We start from the raw sequence: 26,698 nt of genomic DNA on the forward strand, positions 1-26,698 counted from the left end.
TGTTCCAAATTTCAGTATTCTAGGCCAATGGGAACATGAATGTTAATTGTGTCAGTCAGTTTGCCATACTCTGCATGATATATGTTATATTAAATAATATTATTTCATAACTTGACAAAATTAAGAAGAATAGCCTTGAACAAAATGAAAGGACTTTGCATGAGGTACTGCATTTTGTCACTATATCCATGGGCTAGAAAGCCTGATGTGAGTGAGTGAGTGAGTGAGTGAAAGCAAACAAGCAAACAGGGCTGGGAGCTGAGCTCCGACCAAAAAGAGCTTGAGGACTGACAACTTCAGGTAGAGCACATTGACAGAGAAAGATCTCTGGGTGTAGCTGAAGAACTGGAGCTAAGTATGGCTTGTTGAATTATGATTTTTGGACTTTATGTTGAGGCCTTATTGAACGATTGTTTGAATTATTTTGTGATTAAGGGCTCTGAGGTTTGTGTAAATTTTAGTTGATATTAAACCAGCTGTAGAAAGAGGGTGCTGTGGGTTGTAACAGAGGCTGTCTGGAATATTTAAGAGTCCCACAAAATGGGACTCATAGATGCCTATATTGTCACACCTAAACCACAAGGGGCCGTTCAATAAGTGGTCACACCATTACAGTCACTCTACCAGAATGTCGATGGTATATTGTCACTGTCATTTCTTTTTTCACTTAACAAATTCTATTAACGTGTAGTAAAATGTTATCAACAGTAATGTATACTTATAACACTAAGATACATGCATGCCATTCAGGAAATTCTGAAAGGCATTACCGACTAGCTTTTTTGTTTTTTCAGTCAGATGTCCTTCAGCCACCTGCTAACTGTCAGTAAATACATTTCCTTGCATTTCTCTGTGCAGTGTGCCTTTAGAAGTGTAGCAGTAAATTTCTGAATAAATTAGTATAAAGGAAAACCAATATCTGGGATTTATCTTTGATAATTTCTACAAATGTAACTACAGTGAAGAATGCATTGTGCAATCATAGACATTTGAATAATAATGTAAAATAAAAAGGAAGCTTAACAACCAAGCTAAAAAAAAAAGATAGAAAAAGTTTATATCCATGGAGAAAGGTAGAGTTGCTGATCGTCTTTGTGCATATATATAGGTACCACGTTAACTAAATATCTCACAAGACCAATTAATTCTAGGGTAAAATATGTAACTGATAACTGAAGAGAGAGTGTCATTTACATCCTTGTGCTTGCCTACTTAGTAAAAGTAGTACATGCTTTTTTCAGAGCAGATGATGCATATTAAGAAAGTTATTAGCAGTTAATATAGTGACATATGGTGAAAAGACAAATAGACAGATGGTATAGATATAGCAGTTTGTCATACAGCACATGCTTTATAGTGTTCATTAGTTTCATTAAAAGTACCTTTGACACAAATTTGGTTTATTCTGTGGATTGATTAGCAGTTTTTGTTATACTCTTGAATTGAATAAAGTCTTCAGATTATAAACTAAATTTTTCTACACATTAATAATAATTGGCTCTTTGAAGGTCTATACGTAAAATGTAAAACAAATATTTTAGAGGGATCACTGTTAGCACAAATACCATTTTGATAATAAGGGTGCAATGGAAGCAACTGCAGAAATATATGTACGCCTCTTTCGTCAATTTACATTTGTGTGCACAAGCAAGCATTTGAACAAACAAAGCAAGCAATTGTGCGTAAATGCCAGTTTGTGCAATAAATAGATTTTTTCATGTGTCAATGAAGGGTTCTGTCGGTGCAGAGGGTACAGTTATATTTTAAAAGATGCATCTGTTGCTCTCCTTTAAAATTTCAACGGAATGGTTTTTCAGTGTCATGTTTGATGTCCTCCCTGAATGTCATCTCCTATAGCTCTTTTAGTTAATTTATGTAAATGATTATACATTTGCAAAACCAATTGAAAGTACACTTGAAAAAATGGCAATTTGAATATTAACAATTAGTTACATTTATGTTCTGGGATTGCTTTGAAAAATTTTAAACTGAAAATTTCCAATTCCATTAGATTCATTTGATTCAACAACATAAATCCTCCTGACTAGTTCTCACAGGGCATATGAGTGGCTGATAAAAATGGAAGTTTTAGCTCACTTTAGAAGTTATCAAAAATACCAGCTGGAACTGGCATAGGATCATATTTGTTAAAATAAAAGTTAGAATGAGTCTGAAGCATTTCTGCAGGAGAAATAAAACGAGGTGCTCCGAAGAAAGAAAAAAACTGATACATCACTTATAAAATATAGACAAACACATACTGCTGTAGATTAGGAATTTCCTGCAACCCTTAAGAAAAGGACTAATTTTCAGACTAATGTTTCCTGGTAGGTCAGACTAATTTCTGAACCCGCTGGTCTGTGGCAGACACTATAAAGAAGGAGGCAGAGTTATGCTGGAAGTCTTATTTCAGCTGGCCCTGCCTTGTCCCTACCGGCAATTATCTCTGTTTTCTTCTCCTACTTTTCCAATAAGTCCCACCATCTCTCTCCAATATATCCAGGAGGCTGGTTGGCAGTGAGGAAATAGTGGAGGGGAGCAGGAGGCACTTTCTCTGCTGCATTTCTGAGGACACTTTGAATGCTCACAAGCCAGGAGGATAGCAAGACAGTTTTGGAGGGAGAAGGAAGGAGTGCAAGGGTGGAGCTGGAAGCGAACCATGACTCTGTATATGTGGAAAGAGGTGGGATTCATTGAAGTGGGCAGTTTCTGAGGGTACATTGCTTATCCTTCATACCTCATGAGGATATGGGATACTCATCCTTTTAGTGCTATGGATTAAGTTATATAAAAATTGGAAAGATTTAGAGTTCAGACCAAATTAGAACACTGGATGTGAATTTCACACTCTCCAAACTTTGGGAAACCGATCCAATTTTTTTACAATACCCCAAATCTAATTTTAACAAAGAATATTCTCTTCATGTACATTTTTTTTTGAAAAAAAGAAGCTGCACTGTTGTAATGAGATACTGCCCTTACATTGTGTGAGATATGTCATATCTTTTCATCCAAAATCTTGATTGGTAGCTCCATGCAGAGTTCACTGGAAGTCATAAAAACATCAGTTGCTGTGGTGAGGTTCAGATCTGAAAGAAATCCTTGCAAACATCCAGCATGACACAAGGAAATGAAATAATTTGACAATCTGTACCCTGGGGGATTCCAGGAGTAGTTAGGGATCAATGAATACCTCCAAACTGTGCACCTCTTTGACACACGATTTCAACAAATTCTCTTAAGAAGAGATCAGAAACCATAACTGTCACACCCCCAAGATCATTCCCCAGTGTATTTTCATCACCCACCCTTTATCTGCATTGAGAGTTTGTCATCTTGACCAAACCCAAGCCCTCACTGTGGCCAGACATTGGGAAAGCACTGACACCAAACCTTTTGAGTGTGATGAAGATACTGGTGACACTGCAGCTCATATAACGATGCTAGTTCCCTTATAATCCAAAAAAATGTTGACTAGAAAGATGACTGAACAAGAGCCTGGCTTAAGCCTGCATGATTGCTTCCTTGGGCAGAAATGTAAACCACCCTCTGGAATCTCAGAGAGGACAATTCAGGTCATTATATAGAAAAATCCTCCAGTGCAGAAAGGAACTGCAAACAAGATAGCAAATCTTCATGACAAAAAGGCCTCACCACAACCACAGTAGTTGGTGAGATGGCCAGTGCCAGGCACTGGATTCTTGAATAAAGGCTTAATGAATGCTCTTTTGGGAAAAGCTTGCTTGTTTTTATATGTCGTCTTGGTCTAGTAGTGGTTGATGCCAGTTGATAAACTATTTTGTGTTTATTTTCTTCTAACTGTTTTCTTCTAGGACATTAACAGATCGATCCCTTAACTTTGACCTGGTGTTTGAGTAAATGACATAAGTGACAAGAAACTGGTTATTTTGTATGAGCAATTTTGTTTTCAGTTCAAGAATTCTTCCAGATTAATATATTTTGTAATATTTGAACCATAAACCTGAGTAGAGGCTCTACTTAGGTTTTGACAATCCCTTTCTGATTGTTCCTAGGAATTTAGGGTTAAAAGTGAGAGACATTAAAAAGTGGGTTTCCCCTTTGTTTGGTATCTGATTAGGTTTTTTTGGCCCAGATCCTCAAAGATATTTTGGAACCTAACTCCCAATGGGAATTTGTGGATCTGGGCATTTGTTCTTTATTGTTTATGTTGTTTTGCATCCCTTTCTGGTTCTTATAGATAATTTTACATCTACTTTGTTTCATCAGTAGTTTTTATGGAATATTCCTAATGGAGAGCAAAATTTTGAGCTAGGAGAAAAGTTCTTAAATGTCTGTGCTAGTTGTAGAAGATTTACACTTGACTCCAGAACAGTATAGCTGAAGTACAGGGGGGGAAATGCAGGCAGAATTTTGTTTTCTTTTTTAATTTATGAAATTATAAAAATGTGCTCCAGCACAGTAAAGTTCTTCATAAGTGTTTCAGCTTATATATTCATATTAACGTAGCAATTGTTCAGCCTTACACTTTGATGAGACTCTAAAAGAGCCATAACAATGTGTGCAAATAACCACGTAACTAATGTCTGATTTTTATTGACTGGTGCTTTGTAGATGTTATAATATTTCTTCTTAAATATGTTAATTTATAAACCTTGTAACACTTCGCACACCAAAATAGGGATGGAGTTATGCTGTCTAAAAAAACAAAATAAACACTTTTTTCTCGCAGTGGTGTTGGTGACAGAGTAGGTTAACTTGTTTCATATTGGCACCAAAAGCATGAAAGGAATTAATATTTAGCTACACTATGATAATACAATATTGCTCTTGAACAAACTAATGGAAACAAAATCCAACCATAAGCTTTCCCTCAATCCTGTATTTGCTTCTTCTGTACTGCAGTTAACATGATATTTTACAGTATACACTTTGTCACCCTATGCTGCAAGGTGGGGGGGTGACAGTTTTAATCCTGTTTCTTTAGTTTGCACAGAATGAAGTCACCACTTCTGATACTGGGCAGTTTATCTTTTTAAAAAAATTTATATACAGAAAACTTGAAATTATTTGGTGAGGAATCCCTAGTAGATTGTAATTTATCTTATGTCCCTGTAATAACAAGGCCATGTGATTCTGTACCTTGTTCTGCTAATGCAAAGAGATCTCCCAGTCAAGACATGTTAAGTAAACCAAGGGCCTCTTCCAGCAAACCATTATCCATGAGAATAATTCTTACTCAAGCAAGTAGTCCTGTTAAAGTCAATGAGTCTATTTATGAGATTAAGGAGTATGCATCTGAAGAAAGATTTGAATGTCATTCTCCCCAGAAAATATTCTCAAATCTGTACTGACACAGGAATGTGGCGATCACCATATCATTTTAGACTGGTTGTTCATCTAGTCAAGTTGCTGACAATGACTTGTACCAAATGTTTCTCCTAACCTCAAGCAGTTAATGATTGTCCTATGTCCTGAGGAATGAGATTTTATATTCCTTATTAAACAAAAATGAAACTGTGAATGTTTTCATTATCCATGTAAAAGACTAATCCCTTTTTGAATCCTTCTTAGCTCTTAGTCTCTTTGATATCTTCTGGCACTGACTTCCAAAGGTTGGTTATGTTATGTTTATAAGCTCCTTCCTTTTATCAGCTTTAAATATGTTACCTTTTTAATTTAGTTGGCTGTCCCTTTTTCTTGTATCATGAGAGAGGATAAACATGAGCTCCAAATGATTTTCTCTGTACTTTTCATTTTTTTTAAAATAAATCTGTGTCTTGGTCCTATTATGTGTCTTATCTGTAATCTAAATAGTCCTAATTTTTTCAATGAGCTCTCCACAGTGATTCCCAGATCTTATTCCTGCATGGATTCCTTAGAATCCATTAATGTGTATGAATACTTCAAATTACTCCATCCAATATGCATTTTTCAAGATTGTGTTTTAATGATCCCCAACCACCTGGCTGTGTCAAGTCCCTCCAGTGTTCCTCAGTCTTCTTTAGTCTTGACTAACTTAAACTATATGGTCTTATCTGCAAATTTTGTCATCTCAATGTGCCCACCCTTTTTTGATTTCATTACCCTATACAAGATTCCAGAAGCATCACCCTGTCGGTGAGCCTACAATGTTGAGTCAGTGTGAAGTGATGTAGTTACACGCATCTTTTTGTTTAGAATATCACCAGGTTCAATCATCACTGGAATTCTTGGTCTTTACTGTCCAGCTTTTAAGTTCTCAGACATGTTTGGCTTTTTTTCACAGTTTACAAATTATATCAGTACTACAACACAGTCTTTCATCTAATAAATATATTAAATACTCCGTAGATAACACCTACCTCAGTTCAGAATCTTGGGATTTCCCACTGTTTCCCCTCCCTCCTCCACATTTATTCCAATGCAGGATAGCACTACTTGCCAGAAACTTGATCAAAGGCTTTTTGTAAGTAAAAATAAATTATAATATCTGATTTTCCTTCATACTCTATTTATTGACACTTTCAAAGAAGTCTAGTAGATTGGAGAAACATGAATAGATATTTTACAGCTCCATATTTAAATATATCTTCAACCAGCCTCCCTGATACTGAAGTAAGACTTCATTCTCTATATATCACAGGAACAAGTTCCCTCTGCATCTGTTCAGTTCTGTTGGTTAGTATGTAGTGGTCGGGTGATTACCCCGCTCCCTTTGAAAAGGCTAGGGCTGCTGTGGTCATTTCTGTCATGTAGTTTTTGGGTATATCTAGACTACAATGTAAACCTGAGTTTGAGCCAGGGCTCAAGCCTATGCCTCTTGTATCTACACTGCAATTGCACAATCCCAAGGCTTGGACGCAGGGTCTCAGGACCCTGCAGGGATGGAGGGTCCAAGCTTGAGTTAAGTCGTGACACAGGGTCTGAGACCTATTGCTTTGCAGTGTAGACACAGCCCCACTTGACTCAGGTCTTAGTGTTAGCCAAATGGGCTCGTTTCCCCCTGGAGCTACCCAATTACCCCAAGGAGGCACGGGAGTCTAGAAGACGGCTTCAAGTTTTTATTGACCAGTCAGCTGAGGGGGTGCTCTCCTCGGCTAGTGCCAGAGAGAGAGCCCCTTACAAGTGCAAAGCAAACCTTTTTATACCCAGTAACAAACAACTTAGCATGCATACCTTATACGTGTATGCGGAAGGAACATTTCAAAAGGCCTCATACGCAGATTAAGAGAGGTAAGGGAATAGATACATAACAGGATGCGGTTTAACATTTGCTTGAACTTATCACCTCTTTCACAGCACCCCCCCCCCGCCCCCCGCACTCCATTCTGAGGCATATGTTAGACTGAAATAGCAGTGCCTATCTGTCCCACCTAGGCTGGTGGTTTGGCCGCCTTGTGTTATCACATAATCTTGCGGCACAGAAGACTGCAGCGGGCGTTTGCAGAAACAGCTGTTGCTCCTGATGTAACAGCTGGGATAATAGGCAAATAGTTGATCTTTGCTCTAACATTAGGAGTCAGCTGGAAGTATCCCACAATTCCATAGGACAACTTCCTTAGTCCTCTCTATCCCAGCAATCTGAAATCCACTCTATTAAAAACTCTCTCCCCCTTTTTGCTAATGGCAGCAGCTCAGGTCAGTGATAACCCATTTTCTTCTGATCATCAATCTACAATAATCATTAATGATCTGGATGATGGGATGGATTACACCCTCAGCAAGTTCACAGATGACACTAAGCTGGGGGGAAAGGTAGATACTCTGGAGGGTAGGGATAGGGTCCACAGTGACCTAGACAAATTGGAGGAGTAGGCCAAAAGAAGTCTGATGAGGTTCAACAAGGACAAGTGCAGAGTCCTGCACTTAGGACGGAAGTATCCCATGCACTGCTACAGGCTGGGCACCAACTGGCTAAGTGGCAGTTCTGCAGAAAAGGACCTGGGGATTACAGAGGACAAGAAGTTGGGTATGAGTCAACAGTGAGTCAACAAGTGCCCTTGTTGCCAAGAAGGCTAACAGCATATTGGGCTGCATTAGTAGGAGCATTGTCAGCAGATCGAGGGAAGTGATTATTCCCCTCTGTTTGGCACTGGTGAGGCCACATCTGGAGTACTGTGTCCAGTTTTGGGCCCCCCACAACAGAAAGGATATGGACAAATTGGAAAGAGTCCAGCGGAGGGCAATGGAAATTATTAGGGGTCTGCGGCACATGACTTATGAGAGAGGCTGAGGGAACTGGGCTGATTTAGTCTGCAGAAGAGAAGAGTGACGGGGGATTTGATAGCAGCCTTCAAATACCTGGAGGGAGATTCCAAAGAGGATGGAGTTAGGCTGTTCTCAGTGGTGGCAGATGACAGAACAAGGAGCAATGGTCTCAAATTGCAGTGGGGGGAGGTCTAGTTTGGATATAGGGAAAATCACTGGAATGGGTTACCTAGGGAGGTGGTCTCTCCATCCTTAAAGGTTTTTAAGGCCCGGCTTGACAAAGCCCTGACTGGGATGATTTAGTTGGGGTTGGTTCTGCTTTGAGCAGGGTGTTGGATTAGATGACCTCCTGAGGTCTCTTCCAACCATATTTTCTATGATTCTATGATACAAGCACAGTATGAGACAGTCTCCTGGGTTTGCAATGGAGAGAGAACCAATTAAGCCTTTTGCAAAGTGAGCTGCTTCCTGATAACTTGTAGGGTGGGCAGTAAAGTTTTCTCACTGTGCACCACAGTCCTAGGGCTAATGCAGCCACATTTTGGGGGGATGGGGCACACTAGGGGCTCTGGGATATGGTTACTTGGACTTGGGTCTGCGCATTGCAGTGTGGATGCCAGAGCCCTAGGTTCAAGCATGGATTAGAAAAGTCTTAATATAGGGATAAAATAAAATGCAGATGCTGAAGCCCAGGATTCACTAAAATAGGTCAGCTGACTCAAGTTCTGCTAACTGTGGGCTTACATTGCAGTGTAGACATATCTTGTGCATAAAGGGACTGTAACTATCCTTTAATTCTCGGTGAAGGTGTAAGAAGGCGGAAATCTCCTTGTTTACTCTTTGTGCAACTGTGCAGGGCTGAATACAATCCGGCTCCAAAGATTGAACCATTTTACCTGCAAAGAAAGTTAACATTTTCAATGATAACTTGCCATTCTACTTGCCAGTAATGATTAATAAAATTAAAGGATAAATTAAGCAGACTTAATCAATGACTGTAAATATAAATATTCACTGTTTTAAATAATTACCACAATTTCTTGAAGATTTTTTCATGAAGAAACTCGATTCGGCAGTTTTTCTTTTAGTGACTCAAAATGATAATGCATTTTAACTTGTGGTGCTGAAAAAACATTGTTGCTTTAGATATATTTTTGTCTAGTGTTTTATAATATTGTAGCAGGCATTTTTTTTTTTTAAGATTACTACATTGCTGTTTATGTGAAATGTAAACTCATCAAGCTGTTGAAGCTAGTTTACCTCTCCTATTGTTAAAGGGTCACAGGGTCAATTTGAAAATCAAATTTATATGGGGAAAAAACCTGTATGCATAGTTTACAAATAACAGCAACAATTACTGTAACTCAAATGGAATAGAGGAAAAGTATGTATTTTTCTCTTTTTAGTTAATATACTTTGGACATTTGACCACACTTTATTGCTGGTCTGTTGCACTTCCTGTCTCATGTTAAATGATGTGCTGTTCAGGGGGGAAGTACCTGTGCAAATATTTTTCCAAGCCCCGCAAGACGATATTACAGTAGGACTTCAAAGATACGAACACCAGAGTTACAGACTGACTGATCAACTGGACACCATGTGAAACTTGAAGTAACCAATCAGGCAGCAGCAGAGACTTAAAAAAAAAAACAAAAAAAACAAATACTGTACTGTGCCTGTATTGCATCCTAAAGGTATGCACAGCTGGGCTGCAGGTCCCCACCCCCAACCCCCCGTTTGGGGCAGACATTTACAGCAAGACACTGGGGCTGCCAGCCCAAGGCAGCTGGAGCCAGCAGAGCAGGAGCAGCACTGGGGTGTGCTGCTTTCACCCTTCCCCCCTCCCCTGCTGTTTTTTAGTTCCCTCCCAGAGGCATGCTGTTTTCACACAACCCCACTGGGAGGAGGTTCTACTGTACTAGTTACAGCAGCTACAAAGCTGAAAGTGAAGAAATGGTCAGAAGGCAGGCATGTACACATGGACCCTTAGAAATAGAGTAGGGAATCAGAAACCATTAACATTATAAAAGGGAATTTAACAACAACAAAATCTGTACATGCTACCGAAATGGTGAAAATTTAAACACATATTATGGCTTTAGTGTAGCTGGAACCATCTCAAACTTGTTAGGATTTGGGCAAGCAGAGACAGAAAGAATATCTGAAAGCTTTTATTTATATATAATAATATCCTAGTAGTCTCATGACTCTTAGAAGGATCATCTTTATTTAAATGCAGATGTTACCCAGTTGATGTTTGTTTCCTATTTAATTTTGCTTACCAAGTATTATTTTCTGCATGGCCACCTTAGATAACTGGGTCTATGGATGAGGGGAAAACAGTGGATGTGTTATTCCTTGACTTTAGCAAAGCTTTTGATACAGTCTCCCACAGTATTCTTGCCAGCAAGTTAAAGAAGTATGGGCTGGATGAATGGACTATAAGGTGGATAGAAAGCTGGCTAGATCGTCGGGCTCAATGGGTAGTGATCAATGGCTCCATGTCTAGTTGGCAGCCGGTTTCAAGTGGAGTGCCCCAGAGGTCGGTCCTGGGGCCGGTTTTGTTCAATATCTTCATTAATGATCTGGAGGATGGTGTGGACTGCACTCTCAGCAAGTTTGCAGATGACACTAAACTGGGAGCAGTGGTAGATACGCTGGAGGGTAGGGACAGGATACAGAGGGACCTAGACAAATTAGAGGATTGGGCCAAAAGCAACCTGATGAGGTTCAACAAGGACAAGTGCAGAGTCCTGCACTTAGGACGGAAGAATCCCATGCACTGTTACAGACTAGGGACCAAATGGCTAGGAAACAGTTCTGCAGAAAAGGACCTAGGGGTTACAGTGGACGAGAAGCTGGATATGAGTCAACAGTGTGCCCTTGTTGCCAAGAAGGCTAATGGCATTCTGGGCTGTATAAGAAGGGGCATTGCCAGCAGATCAAGGGACGTGATCGTTCCCCTCTATTCGACGTTGGTGCACCTCATCTGGAGTACTGTGTCCAGTTTTGGGCCCCACACTACAAGAAGGATGTGGAAAAATTGGAAAGAGTCCAGCGGAGGGCAACAAAAATGATTAGGGGGCTGACTTATGAGGAGAGGCTGAGGGAACTGGGATTGTTTAGTCTGCAGAAGAGAAGAATGAGGGGGGATTTGATAGCTGCTTTCAACTACCTGAAAGGGGGTTCCAAAGAGGATGGATCTAGACTGTTCTCAGTGGTACCTGATGACAGAACAAGGAGTAATGGTCTCAAGTTGCAGTTGGGGAGGTTTAGATTAGATATTAGGATAAACTTTTTCACTAGGAGGGTGGTGAAGCACTGGAATGGGTTACCTAGGGAGGTGGTGGAATCTCCTTCCTTAGAGGTTTTTAAGGTCAGCCTTGACAAAGCCCTGGCTGGGATGATTTAGTTGGGAATTGGTCCTGCTTTGAGCAGGGGGTTGGACTAGATGACCTCCTGAAGTCCCTTCCAACCCTGATATTCTATGATAACTTTTGGCAATATGACAGGTTTTTATTGTGTGGAGATGAGCCTGAACAAATTAAAATGTTTTTTTTTTAAATATGTCTGATCCATGATAGAGGGTGACAAAAACAAACACAACCACCAAAAATTCAAAAATCTAAAAAGCTGAAAAGTGTGACATTTGAATAACATATTTATTTCCGAGTGAGTTGTGATTGAATGTAGAAAACTCTGGCAAAAATAGTTAGTTCCCAGTACTACAAATACTTATGCATGTGATTAATGTTAGGCACATGAATAGTTACACTTACTTCATGGGGACTGTTCACAGGGTGTACAGATAAGCACTTGAATGTTGTCAGGGCCTTATTCACTCATCCATCATGTACACCGGGGGTAGGCAACCTCTGGCACGCGTGCCGAAGGCGGCACGCAAGCTGGTTTTCAGTGGCACGCACACTGCCCGGGTCCTGGCCACCGGTCTGGGGGGCTCTGAATTTAATTTAATTTTAAATGAAGCTTCTTAAACATTTAAAAACCCTTATTTACTTTACATACAACAATAGTTTAGTTATATATTATAGACTTATAGAAAGAGACCTTCTAAAAATGTTAAAATGTATTACTGGCACGCGAAACCTTAAATTAGAGTGAATAAATGAAGATTCGGCACACCACTTCTGAAAGGTTGCCGACCCCTGATGTACACAGTACACATGTTCAGTGTAATTGATGACATTGTTACAGACAAAATTTGCTTGCTTAACACAAACAATTAGCTAATTTTAAATAAATACTGAAATATTTTCCAGTTGAAACATTCCTTCCTCATATTTACATTTTAGGGGATGAAACAAATAAACATATTCACATCTGATTGATTAGACTTCCTCCCCCCACACCTACCACCCCTTCCTCTGCCTGTTTGTCTCTTAGGATCTGACAAACATTTCTGAGTGATCTATCTCTTCTATAAATCTGACTTCTGGCAGGCAAGCAAATAGAAATTGAACAGCTGTGCAACAGATACAGTTAGTGTTTGCACAGAGCTGATCCATTATTATCTGCAGAATGACAAAGGGTTGGTAATAAATTAATTATTTGTGCCTGGGAAACCTAAAGGACAGCTGCCTTTTTTGTTTTTGACAATATCACTTACATGAATCTGAATGTGACAGAAACTAAATTTCAGTTTGAAACTGTGGATTTTTTTTTAAAGGGCCAAAAAATAGAATAGAGGCTTTCATCTGCTTCCTGCTCTGCCTGGAACTATTCCCTTGATGCTGGAGACATCAGTTGCTCACTGGATTGTGGACTTGGGCTTGGTCCCTCTGGAAGCGATTTAGGTGATGGGGCTGTTTCTGTTGTCTGTGAACTGCTCTCCGCTGGTGCACTAGGTTGTATTTCAGGCTCCGGTTGAGCTTCTTGTGCAGGTTTAGCTGCTGCTGCCAGTGCAGGTTCGGTGGTGCCCTCTAGTGTTGGAGTTGCAGACGAGTTGCAAGCGCTGGCTTCAGTGCTGGAAATGGTTCTGGTGCTGGTTGCTCCACCAGTAATGGTTCTGGGACTGATTCTGGCTGGGTCTCTGTGACTGGATGCACTACTGTTGTCGCAGATGTTGGCATGGGGTCCAGTTCTACCACCTCAGTCTGGGTCTCTGGTAACACAGACTGGGCCCTTGTAGAAAGCTCAGGAACAGAGCTAGATGTGAAGGCTTGCTTAGCCTGGCTGCAGGTGACCATTCCCACCCTCTTGGCTAGTTTCACATGGTTGGCCAAGTCTTCCCCCAGCAGCATGGGAATGGGATAATCATCATAGACTGCAAAAGTCCACATTCCTGACCAGCCCTTGTACTGGACAGGCAACTTGGCTGTAGGCAAGTAAAAAGAGTTTGACTTGAAGGGTTGAATCATCACTTGGGCCTCTGGGTTGATGGATTTGGGGTTCACTAAGGATTGGTGGATAGCTGACACCTGTGCTCCAGTGTCCCTCCATGAGATAACCTTCTTGCCACCCACACTCACAGTTTCTCTTCGCTCTGAGGGTATCTGGGAGGTATCTGGGCCTGAAGACTTTTGGTGTGACCCTGGTGCAATGAACTGTAATTTGTTGGGGTTCTTGGGGCAGTTGGCCTTTACATGCCCCAGCTCGTTACATTTAAAACATCGCGCAGCTGACTGGTCACTGGGGCGAGGAGAGTTGCTGGAGAATGGTGTGGTGGGATGATAAGGTGTCTGGGGTTTTCCTTGGGGTGTAGGTGGGGCCTTGGGCTGCCCCCGGTAGTATGGTGTGGTCTCAGGGTGTCCCTTCTGGTATCCGCCCAAACTGCGACCAGGGTTGTTCCTCTCTGCTACCTCTACCCATTTTATTCCAATTTGCCCTGCCTCTCTGGCAGTCTGGGACTGCTTGTATTGATCAGCATAAGAAGCAAGACTTTCTGCTGAGTCCATTTTCTTATCCCATAAACACTGTTTGACATTATCATTGGTCACAGTCAGGAACTGCTCCTGTACAACCAAATCACACATCCCTTCAAAGTTAGTTACACTCCTTCCTTTGACCCATTTATTTAACAGATCCTTCATCTGGTTTACATAAGTCACATTACTTAGTCCAGCCCCTCTCTTAAGGGCTCTAAATTTTACTCCGTAAGTTTCAGGTGTAATTTGAAATTGTTTTAAAACCAAATCCTTAAATTTACATGTCAGAAGCATCCTCAATAGGCATCTTGTTGAATATGTCCAGAGCTCTTCCAGTCAATGTGGTCATCTTTTGATCTTCAGGAATTGTATGGAGGATGCACAGTCTCTCAAAGGTGATGAAATATTCAGCAATATCACTGGATTCATTATACTGTGACTTAGTCACTCCCATTTGTGGATTTTTGGGGAGGTGGAACCAGCTGCTGAAGGGTTCCGTCGTTTCCACTCCATCACCTCCAGGTCATGCTTCATCTCTCTTTCCCTCTCCTTCTGAGCATGCTGCCTCTCTTTCCTTCTCCTCCAGTTCATGCTGCCTCTCTCTTTCCCTCTCCTCCCTAGCAGCTTTTTCTCTGGCCACTTGTGCATCAATCTCCATTCATTTGAATTCCAGTTGTCTTTCATGTTCCTTCTTTCTTTCCTCAGCTTCCAATCTGGCTAATTCCATTTTTTTCTGGACCTCACTTTCTATCATCCTAGCCTTCCTGAGCTTAGCCTAGCCTAATCCGAGAGCTCGAAAGAAAAAAAAAAAAAAAAAAAAGCTTGTGAATTCCCTTGCAGGAACATGACTACTCTGCCCTCAGGCTGCTCTCAGCTTAAAAAAAAAGTGTCCTTTTAAAAACAAACCTCCCTGTTTTTCAAGCAGACAAAAGGAAAAACGGTGTCCTTTTGAAATCCTGAGGTCTGTGCTTCTGGTTCAAAATGATCCCACCTTGCTGCCACCATGTCAGGGTTCCCTCCCCACTCTGAACTCTGGGGTACAGATGTGGGGACCCACATGAAAGACCCCCTAAGCTTATAAGTACCAGCTTAGGTTAAAAACTTCCCCAAGGCACAAATCCTTTCTTGTCCTTGGTTGGTATTGCTGCCACCACCAAGTGATTTAGATAAAGATTCAGGAAAAGGACCACTTGGAGTTCCTATTTCCCCAAAATATCCCCCCAATTCCCTTCACCCCCTTTCCTGGGGAGGCTTGAGAATAATATACCAGACCAGACCCTTTATCTTTAGGACACTAAAATCAATCAGGTTCTTAAAAGAATAACTTTATTATAAAGAAAAAAGTAAAAGAAGCACCTCTGTAAAAATCAGGATGGAAGGTAATTTTACAGGGTAATAAAAATATTTAAAATACAGAGGATTCTCCTCTAGGCTCAAATTCAAAGTTATAAAAACAGGAATAAACCTCCCTCTTAGCATAGGGAAAATTCACAAGCTAAAACAAAAGATAATCTAACGCATTCCCTTGCTATTACTTACAATTTCTGTAATTTTAAATGTATCGTTTCAGGATCTTTTTAGGAGCTGGTTTATCTGCTTAGTCTCTCTCTTTGTCCTGAGAGGGAACAAACAAAAAGAGCACAAACAAAACCTTCTCCTCCCACCCCCTCCCACCTTCTCCTCCCACCTTCTCCTCCCACCGCCACCAGATTTGAAAGTATGTTCTTTCCCCATTGGTCCTTCTGGTCAGGTGCAACTAGGTTAATTTAACTGATTAACCCCTTACAGGTAAGGTGATTCTGTACCTCTGGCCAGGAGGGATTTTATGTTACTGCATACATAAAGGTTGTTACCCTTCCCTTTATATTTATGATAGTTCCCAAGATCTCAATCAAGATTGGGGCCTTGTATTCAAACATACAAGAAGGCATTATTAATGCCCCAAAGTGCATACAATCTGATTTTAGATTAGACTAGGTTCCATCTAGTTCACAATACCATGTCCAATAGTGACCAATGCCAGATGATTCAAAGTGTAGCCTTTTATTTGATTTAAAGTACATTTTAGGGATGTTGTCTTACACAATCATGGATTCGGCTGTAGTTGCTACGGTTTCAAGCTCAACAGAGTGAACTTGTCTCTGGTGCTTTTCTCAAATTCGGAGGCTCTAGGGACAAAGGAAGTCCAAGGATAATGACTACAGACTCAATCACAAATACAAAGTCTCATCTGTATTAAAAATTTTATTAAAGCAATAAGTAAAGTTACAATTACCCATGCATATAGAAATCCTATACAAACCCATGCAATAATTATAACTGTATTCATGCTCACATTCTCAATGATATTCTAGCATCCAATGACCCTCTCAATAGACTATCATCACTGGAGGGATGAGTCCTGCTGGGGTTTCCTGTGATGTCATCCCTTGGGTCTTCCCACTATTACCCAACCATGTTACAATTACCTGTGCATATAGAAATCCTATACAAACCCATGCAATAATTATAATTGTATTCATGCTCACATTCTCAATGATATTCTAGCATCCAATGACCCTCTCAATAGACTATCATCACCGGAGGGATGAGTCCTGCTGGGGTTTCTTGTGATGTCATCCCTTGGGTCTTCCCACTATTACCCTTATCCATATTTTCATACCCTATGAATATTGGAGTGTCCTGTTTTTCATAGGTTGTTCGTAGCTCCTGTTATTTTTATTAGCATTTACATATGACATATATTGTGCAGTTAAGACAGATAGTCAGTCCGGTGTCTCGTGGTCTTGGACAACGCATTGCTGTCTATTGCAATCCATTTTTCCATAACATCAACTATTGGCACATCTTATGCTGTAACCTTGTCACTTTGCTGGCAGAGGGTTATTCCTAGGTCACCCACTCATGTCAAGCATTCTTAAGGCTATGGCGTATTTTGGCTAACCTAAAATTTTAACGGTATCAGCTTGTAGGCTTTGCATTTCAGCCATGCTTTACCTATATACCTACTACAGACTCATCAATCCTAAATACTTATCCTATTCTTTTATAATCCTACAACCTAGATTTACTTAGCATACATTGATTGTATATGAAATATCATATAAACTGACCATAACATCAGACAGTACAATGATAAATGGATGATAAAGTGAACTAACTATCTACAAAAGGAAGGTGCAGGAACCCAAGAACCCCTCCTCTTCCATATCCTTTTATGGAAAATAATAGAAAATTATACTCTTTCTATAGGTTTTAAAGTATCCTATAGAATAATTAGAAAATGTTACCTCAACATTTTATATTATTTAAGAAATTTTAAAGAACCTATAGGAAGGTATTTTTAAAATTAAATGCTATAGGTGTTTAGAATAGTTTCTATAGCAGCACACTGACATTTTTATAGAAATATATTTTTATAATCTCTGTCCAATTCTATAGCTTTGTTTTTCCCTCCACAAATGCCATGTTTGACAATAATAGAATAACTGGTTCATAGAGGCATTTTCTTTCTATCCTTGAACTATGAGGGTTTATAGATGTTATTTTATTATTCTTTCTATGTGACCATTTACCTATAGATGTCTCAACATTTTCTAAATCCTACTGAGAAATTTGCCTTGAGCAATTTTGTTTCAATGAGTTCCCAAGTTTGTAGTGCATTTAAAAATATCATTAGATTATAAATGTATCTCTCAATTTAATTGAAAGGCCCATTGTTCTTACACTATGAGATTGTTTACCAATTTAATCTCTCTATAGAAAATACTGAATGGTATTCCTCTGTAACATCGTTTTATTAGTCTCTGCTCTCATTATACAGTACTGACTTTTTCTCGTATGAAGACTTTTCCATGTCTCTCCCATGCCAGTAACCATTCAGTGGTACTGTGTAGTAACATCTTAATTTCATCATTTCATTGCTACTTCAGTTAATCAGATGTCACATTATGATAGACTTGACATAAAATCTTGTTCTAGGATGGTGATTTCAGACCTTAAGACCTAGTGTACCACATCTAAAACTGAGGAGTGCTTTGTGTACTGTTTTGCATGATTTTAATCTGTGTATTTATAATGGATTCCTATAATGATACTAAAAACCAACTTGGTCATTCCCTACTGCAGCCAAGAACTATTGTTCTTGGACATTAATTAAATTATGTTACTACTGCATTGGATGGAGACAGTGTTTCTTGCTATGTGAGTCATACAGAACAGGGCAGTTACAGAACATATCTGTCTACCCATATATCTGTAGAGACACAGAAGATTTCAAACTGTTCAAAACATCTCTAAATATGAGGGCAGATTCTAAAGACAACTGAATTTTAAAAAGACATTTGGTCTGACAAATCAGATTGTAGTAGCTAACGACAGAACTACATCTTAAGTCTGCTTGAATCAAGTATGCTTTAAAGGCAGGATATCATTCTCTAGAGAGATTTTATGCTTGATCGTAGTCAAAAGATCATTTAAAGAACCAAGTGAATCTTTTAAAAAGAACAAAAATAATGGGTACAGACTATCTATCTTAGGTGTTGTGACAAAGTTCCTCCTCTGCCTTGGTGGGTTCTGCGCTTTCTCGCTGATTTGCTCGCCTCAGAGTTCATGGCAGTCCTCAGTTTGGCTCCTTTTGTTAGTGGCACAAACCTGCCGTTCACTTGCTAACCTCATCACTGGCCATCATGAGGAAAGGGAGGAGAACAATCCTTGCTGACCCACCTAGTGGGTCGGGGGATAGGCCAGGGACCTTCCCCTCTGGTGGGACCCACAGTCCAGGTCACCTCCTCTGGTCTTAAATAGGGAGTTGAGGCGGAATGGGGGAACCCGGGCCCGCACTCTACTCTGGGTACCAGCCCAGAGCCCTGTGGATTGCAACTGTCTATAGTGTCTCTTGTAACAGTTGTGTGACAGCTACAACTCCCTGGGCTACTTCCCCATGGCCTCCTCCCAACACCTTCTTTATCCTCACCACAGGACCTTCTTCCTGATGTCTGGTAACGCTTGTAGTTTGCAGTCCTCCAGCAGTACGCCTACTCACTCTCAGCATCTTGTGCCTCTTGCTCTCAGCTCCTCACACACACCTCACTAACTGAAGTGAGGTCCTTTTTAAAACCAGGTGCCCTGATTAGCCTGCCTGTCCTAATTGATTCTGGTAGCTTCTTAATTGGCTCCAGGTGTACTAATTAGCCTGCCTCAATTGGTTCCAGCAACTTCCTGATCGTTCTGGAACAGCCCATTATCTTACTCAGGGAAAAGGGACCTGCTTAATCTGGGGCTAATATATCTACCTTCAATCACTCTCCTGTAGCCATCTGGCCTGACCCTGTTACAGTATTTGTATGGCTCCCATTGCCATACTATCTGAATGCCTCCCAATCTTTAGTGTGTTTATTTTCGCAAGAGATGTAGACAATCCCACCACCACCCTGCACATGCACACCAAAAAAATAGAAACCATGGACACAATGTTGTTCTCTGAAATAAGTTCTGCATAAAAAAATTGTGCTAAAATATTCTTTTTCTACATTTTATCTAATTTAGGAAATAATGTACAATAGAACCTCAGATTTAAGGACACCAGAGTTACAAAATGACCAGTCAACCACACACCTCATTTGTAACCAGAAGTACGCAATCAGGCAGCAGCAGAGACAAACAAACAAAAAAAGAAAAAAGAAAAAAAAAAGCAAATACAGTACTGTGTTTAACATAAACTACTACAAAAAAGGGAAAGCAGCATTTTTCTTCTGCACAATAAAGTTTCAAAGCTATATTAAGTCAAGTTTGAGTTGTAAACTTTTGAAAGAAAACCAAAACATTTTATTCACAGTTATAAATATATCAGTTACAAACAACCTCCATTCCCGAGGTGTTTGTAACTCTGAGGTCCTACTGTACAGTATCAAAATAGATTACAACAAAGATGTGTAGTGCTTATTACATGGGCTGGCTTCATTTTAAATGGATTTTATATACTATAAAAAAATCATTTCAAATAAAAACTGATTTCTACATACTGTGCAGCAGTGACAACTATCCATTATAAAACGACCACAAAATACTGAAGACAGATAAACGATATACTGATAATGATTTTTCATTTTTTATTTTTTATTTAAAAGAGAGATTCCAGTTACTAGTAGTTCTAATTCATGAAGGGAAGGATTTTAAACTCTGATTTTTACCTCCTCATCTACCCAGGCTTATTGTATATCACTCAATAGAAGATACCTTTGTGATCTAAATTTGCAGTAATTTTAGGATAAACCTCACACCCTATAGTAATGTTGAATGGTTAAAAGGTCACAAAAATGATCAACTTATTCCTAAAGATGCTAAATTGCTCTTCAATACCCCTGCCAGATGCTCTGTGCACTGTGGTGGTATTGACAGTTCTGAAACTGGTCAACTTCCTAGGCAGCAACAAAATGTACCAGAAGCAGTCATAGCAGAAAGGTGTGTGTGTGTATGTATGTATGTGTGTGTGTGTGCGTGTGTGTTTTCTAGCAAGCTAGCTAGAACAGAGAAAAAAGTTAACATTATAAAATTGTTTTATATCAGTAATAAACATAGTTATCCTTAGGGATGATACTTTCCCGGAATATCTGTGATTAGATCTGCACCACATTATCCTACAGCTGTCAGTTAGGTTGTTCTTGTCAGAATTTTAACTGGTGTCTGTGGGTATCAAATGTGCAATTGCTGTAGATTGTCTAACATATTCTCCATAATATCACTCAGCAATATATTTCTGTGAAGGTCAGGGATGATTGCATCGTTCCAGTTAGAGATAATTATCAGCGAATCATTTTAACTTGGGGGGAAGAAGGCAGGGTAATAACTGAAAAAGAAAACAGCCTCCATCAGTATGAGATTTTTTGATTCTTTTTAAATTTTATTTTCAACAGTGTTAGCTTTATTATTTAAAGGGCAATGGGTCTGAGTCCCCCAAATTATTAAGCATTCTTTGACAGGATTACTGGCCTGGTGGATAGAGAGGAAGTAGTAGATGTGATATATCTTGATTTTTAGTCACATTTTCAACACAGTCCCACATGACTTTCTGTGACAGCATGTACCAGACCCTCTGAGGGCCCTGCTGGAGATCTCATAGCCCTGCCATACTCTGCCCCAGAAAAGGGCAGTTGAGAGGGTCTCCAAGCTGCCTAGAGTAGCGGTGTGGGACACAGCCAATCAGAAAGGGGGTGCAGGGAGCAGCCAATCAGGGCCCAGCAGGCTAGCATAAGAAGAGAATGAGATCAGTTTCTTGCTGGAACTTGGAGAGCATGGAGAATGTATGGCTGGCTGAGGGAGCTACAAGACCTCTGACAGAGCAGTCCTGGCAGAAGCGGGGGGGAGTGAGAAGGAGCTCTGGGCTGGTTGCTGGGCTCATCTGATGGCCTTCTCCTAATGAAAGGCGAAGAAGGTATGGGGCTGCAGAGAAGTGGCCCAGGGAATTAGAGCAACAATGCAGCTTAGATAAAGGGACATGGCAGATGGCTAGTATCTACAGAGTCCCTGGGCGGAGCGTGGGTCCCCTTTACTCCTCCATTAGCCACTGGGTTTGTGGCCTGAATGTTGAGGCACCCTAGAAAGGGAACTGAATTCTTTAGTGGCCCAGCATGAGAGCTGGGACCTGAAACATCCAGAGAGGATGAGGACATTGCCTCCATGGAGAAACCCTGCAGTAGGGCACGATACCAGGGCTGAGACCATTGAGAGACTATGGGACTAATTAAGGACCTCAGCCCAAGCAGGGCTACAGGGAGAGAAAGTGCAGGCCTGCATGCACTCGACCAGGGGCTGCTCGTGAGAGGTGACTACACCCCACTACACTTTCTCTAGTGTTTTCTCAGAAAACTAGGGAAATGTGATCTTGATGAACTCACTAATATGGGTGTACAACTGCTTGAAAGACCATACTCAAAAAGTAGTTAGCAATGGGTCACTGTCAGACTGGGAGAGTACATTTAGTGATGTCCTACAAGGCTTAGTCCTTTATTAATGACTTGGATAATTGAGTGGAGAGTGTGCTTATAACATTTGTAGATGACACCAAGCTAAGATGGGTTGCTAGCACTTTGGAGGACAGGACAGCATGAGAATTAAAATTGGAGAATTGGTCTGGATTCAACAAAATGAAATTCAGTAAAGATAAGTGCAAAGTATTTTACTTAGGAAGGGTCGGGGGGCAGGCAGAGTAGTTCTCAGCAACAGTGGCTGCTCTGTGGCCAGGAATGCTGAAACAGAGGAGGGTGGGTGAGTTTCACTGGAGCCAATTGGCTCATTCTTCACCCCATTAATTGGCAATGGGTGGCATGGGGAGGTGGATCTCTGCTCCACTCTCCTACGCTCCTGGAATGATCTTTATGCTTGGGGCAGAGGAAAGGGACAAGGCAGAGGTGCCAGAAGGCATGGCCCTCCTCCAGCCAGGATTCCAGGGGTGGCTATTTCCCTGTCAGCCCAATAAATAGTGAGACTGCACTCGCTTTATTGGTTAACTTCCTGCCTCCTGCTGGCGATGGCTGAGAATCCCAAGAGACTTCTTGTTGAGTCTTAAGTATGTCAGCTGCCTTTGATATCATTGATCACAAAGTGTTGCATACACAGTTCTTGTCCCTGAATGGGTAGGACAGAGTAATTCGTGAGCACTTAATTTCTTTCTTGCTGGAAGGACATAGAGAGGGCTGTTGCCTTGATGATTCTTTCATATGAGGTACCACAGGGTTCAGCCTTGCAAACTGTCCTCGTCCTATTCAAAGTATATATGGTACACTGAAGGAAATAAGGAAGTATGGGCTCAGATGTCTCCAATATGCAGATGACCCTTGGCTCTGTGTCCATGTAAGAATCAAAATAAATAAATGCAATAAAAGAAAGGAGAATCATAACTTTAAAAATCTACAGTAGAAAAGAGGAGTTGCACTTTTCCTGGCCAAAAAATAAGCAGTGAAGTGTATACACAAACTCTGTGTTAGAGTCTCTACTTACTGATTATTTGTAATTTAAGATTATTTAGAGGCATGATAACAAATTGAAGCTGCAGAGCATACCATGTGCTGAAAAATCTTATTAATGCAAAACCAAGAAAATTGCAATCCCATCAGCAAGCTAAACATAATGATGCTATTGGCAGTGAAATTGAACTCTTCAAGCATAAGAAGACAATTTTATTTAAAATCAACCTCCAAAATCATTATCTTCAAGAATTTAAACATGGATGTGCCCTTGAAGTTTCCTACTGTTATGCACTACAAATTTCTAAAGTCAGGAAGCCACAATAAATTGCTGAGAAACTTTTGAAAGTGGCCTGCATTAAAATAGTTTAATGTGTGATGTGCTCACTAATGGCTTAAAACCTGAAAAGTATTTTTTTTTTGAATGAGACTGCTAAATGGATAATTGATTAAATGGCTGGGAACTGTGAGGACACTGGGAGATTCCTATTTCACACCTCAAAACCTCCATACTTTGTATTCCCTTTAAAGCAACAACCACGAAAGAGTCATTGCTGCTTTTTTTTTTTTTTTAAACATTGGCAATGATAAACTTAAACAAGACTGGAGAGAGACAGCTGTAAAATAACTGCATCTGCTGTTTCTGGCTTGGTTGCAAATTTGTTATACATGAGTGTAATGTCAAATGATAACATTTTTCAGTAACACCTCAGGAAGGTGAAACAGATGTGATATCACAGCATCAAAAATGAAGTGATTCTGATGGCCACACTATCATTTTGAGGTATATTTCAGTGGAAATTCTTAAAGGAAAGATGATAAAAAGACTTAATGCCTCCATAAAAACATGGGTGTCAACATAAAAGTAGGACTAAATATTTAGATACTGAACTGCAAGTTTTGTCACAGTATCTCAAGTTAAGGAATCATTTTTCCTCATATTTGTAAAATGGGAATGATGCTTCTCTCCTTTGTAAAGTGCTTTGAGATCTATTGCTGAAGAGTGCAATGTAAGAATTAGGTAGAGCAGGGGTCGGCAACGTTCGGCACGCGGCTCGCCAGGGTAAGCACCCTAGCGGGCCGGGCCAGTTTATTTACCTGCTGACGTGGCAGGTTCGGCCGATCGCGGCCCCCACTCGCCGCGGTTCGCCGTCCCGGGCCAATGGGGGCGGCGGGAAGCGGCGCGGGCCAAGGGATGTGCTGGCCGCGGCTTCCCGCCGCCCCCATTGACCCGGGACAGCGAACCGCGGCGAGTGGGGGCCGCGATCGGCCGAACCTGCCACGTCAGCAGGTAAATAAACTGGCCCGGCCCACTAGGGTGCTTACCCTGGCGAGCCGCGTGCCGAACGTTGCCGACCCCTGAGGTAGAGTATTAATAATTATTGTTACAATGCAGAAAACTGGAAGAAAAAACATTTGCATGATCAGCAGTAAGAAAAGACAGCTACTATACATTAAATGATGATTTAATCATCACCTAATGAGGTGTTGTCATTCATATTCAGTGAGAGATGTAAATAGAAGTACCTAATATGTAATATTTTATTTTTCCAATTCATTTCAGTAGAAGGCGAAAAAATCTGTATGCATGTTATAAGTGATTCTGTGGCTTCCATTATGGCAGTATCTGAGTGCCTCTCAAACATTAATGAAATTATCCTTAAAACACAACTGGGAAATAAGGAAGTATAATTATCACCATTTAACATTATAGGCAAATGAGGCAGAGTTTCAATGGTCACATATGAAAATTGTGTCAGAGTTAGAAACTGAAATAACTTCTTTCCTTACTTTTAAAATATAAAAAAATTAAAAGACCTGTTTGAAAGGGGATGAGGAGGATGAGACAGTCTTAGCATTAAATACCTAGCGTTGCTTGTCCTCTTTATCTTTAATAGGTAGTTTGTGAAGCTGAGAGACAGAAATAAATTGAAGACCTGACCCTGCAATTACTTATGTACACAAGTTTCTTTACTCATGTGAATATCACACTGAGTTCATTGGGACTAACCATGTGGATAAAGATAAGTTCATGGGTAAGTATTTGCAGGGTCAGGACCTTAATGAGCAATATCCTGCAATTTACCTCATAGATATATAGCAGAAAATGTCCAAACTCTAGATTATGAACGCTAGCTTTTTTCCCCAGAAAATCAAGTGATTTTTTCCAAATGTTACAAAAAATGAATTTTCTTAGTTTTTTTCTGTAATTCAGTCCCACTTTTGTGGTATGAATTGCCTTGCATAGACACCGCAGAACTCTTCTTGGGCATTCTCTTCCCCAGTGATAAAATTTCAGTGGGTTAACTCTAACATTTAAAAGCAGACAGGGCAGAGCACTGGAAACATATTGTAGGGAAGACCCTGCTTTGGATGAGGGTTGTCGTAGATTTCCTGATCTCTGATTTATGATTTCTGTGTCTCGACAGATGATAATTTACACAGAGATGATTAAAGAGAATCTCTTGTATAAATTATCCCAAAACACTAATGATTGGAGGTGATCTAGTGCAGTGGTTCTCAACCTTTTCGGGTGCAGGATCCATTTGTAAACATTTTAGGCCTGTTGCGACCCAGGAAATAGTCTAGGGGTGGAGGCCCTGGGGTGGTTTTTGTCAGGTCTTGCCACCCCAGCGAATTGGGTCCTGCCTGGCACACAAGCCACAGGGCAGCTCCTGCAGCTCCTGGCTGGTGTTGGCTCTCTGCTCTGGACATTACAACCTCTAGGATTGCAGCGCAGCTCAGGTTTGGCCCTATTCCCCTGACTGTACCAAATTTGTGTGACCCGAGTTGTGATCTGTCACATGGGGTTACAATGCCACTCACTCAGATTTGGCCTATCTGGACTCCCGTCATTATGTCAGCTGGGCCAAACCTGAGTGGCGCTGTGACCCCAGAGGATGCAGATCCTGAAGTGAGCACAGCGAGCCCCATGGCACAGGAGCCACAGAAGCTGACATGCAGTGCTGTAACTAGGTATTTTAGTGCCTGGGGCGAACAAACATATTCACACCCCCTTACTAGAGCCCATCGTGGGACTACTTTTTTAATCCTGCTCCCATCCTGCCCCACAATACCTGCTCCCACCTGCTCCCGCATTGTCTGTTGAATTTTTATCCTGCTCCTGCTATTATGGTTTTGGGACTGGGACTGCCATGATAGCGGGAGTGGGATAAAAATTCAACAAACAATGTGGGAGCGAGTGGCAGTGAGTATTGCGGGATGGGACAGGAGCAGGATTAAAAAAATAATCCTCCCGCACTGCAAACAACGTGAATGCCCTGGACAGCAGCGGCCACTCTCCGGCTGCCCAGCTCCGCCCAGAAATAAGGGTGGCGATATCATGTCTGCTGCAGGGCTCTATCCCCTAGTATTTTTTTCATCCATCCCCCCTGGCACTGTGACCTGTGTGGCTGCCCTCAACCTATCCAGGCTATGGCCCTGGTGCCACATGATGCTTTGAAACATTCTGGTGACCCAATTTTGGGTCCTGACCCCTGGGTTGAGAAATCCTGATCTAGTGAGTAAAGCAGCAGACTGAACTCAGAAATTTTGGGTTATTTTCCTGGCTTTGCCATTGATTTATAGTGTGGCTTGGGCAGGGGCACTTGCCATTATACTTCAGCTTCCCCTTCTGTAAAATGAGGACAATCATACTTATCTACTTCACAGGGGTATTGT

At 40.8% G+C, this 26,698-nt stretch overlaps 1 protein-coding gene across 3 annotated transcripts in view; it reads left to right on the forward strand.

Annotated features, from left to right (window-relative positions):
- Positions 1-26,698, forward strand: part of CSMD3 (CUB and Sushi multiple domains 3) — a 1,171,353-nt gene that overhangs the window by 475,933 nt on the left and 668,722 nt on the right. The gene's annotated exons all lie outside the window — the stretch shown is intronic.

Source organism: Emys orbicularis, chromosome 2 (genome assembly GCF_028017835.1).
Source record: "Emys orbicularis isolate rEmyOrb1 chromosome 2, rEmyOrb1.hap1, whole genome shotgun sequence".
Classification (NCBI taxonomy): domain Eukaryota; kingdom Metazoa; phylum Chordata; order Testudines; family Emydidae; genus Emys; species Emys orbicularis.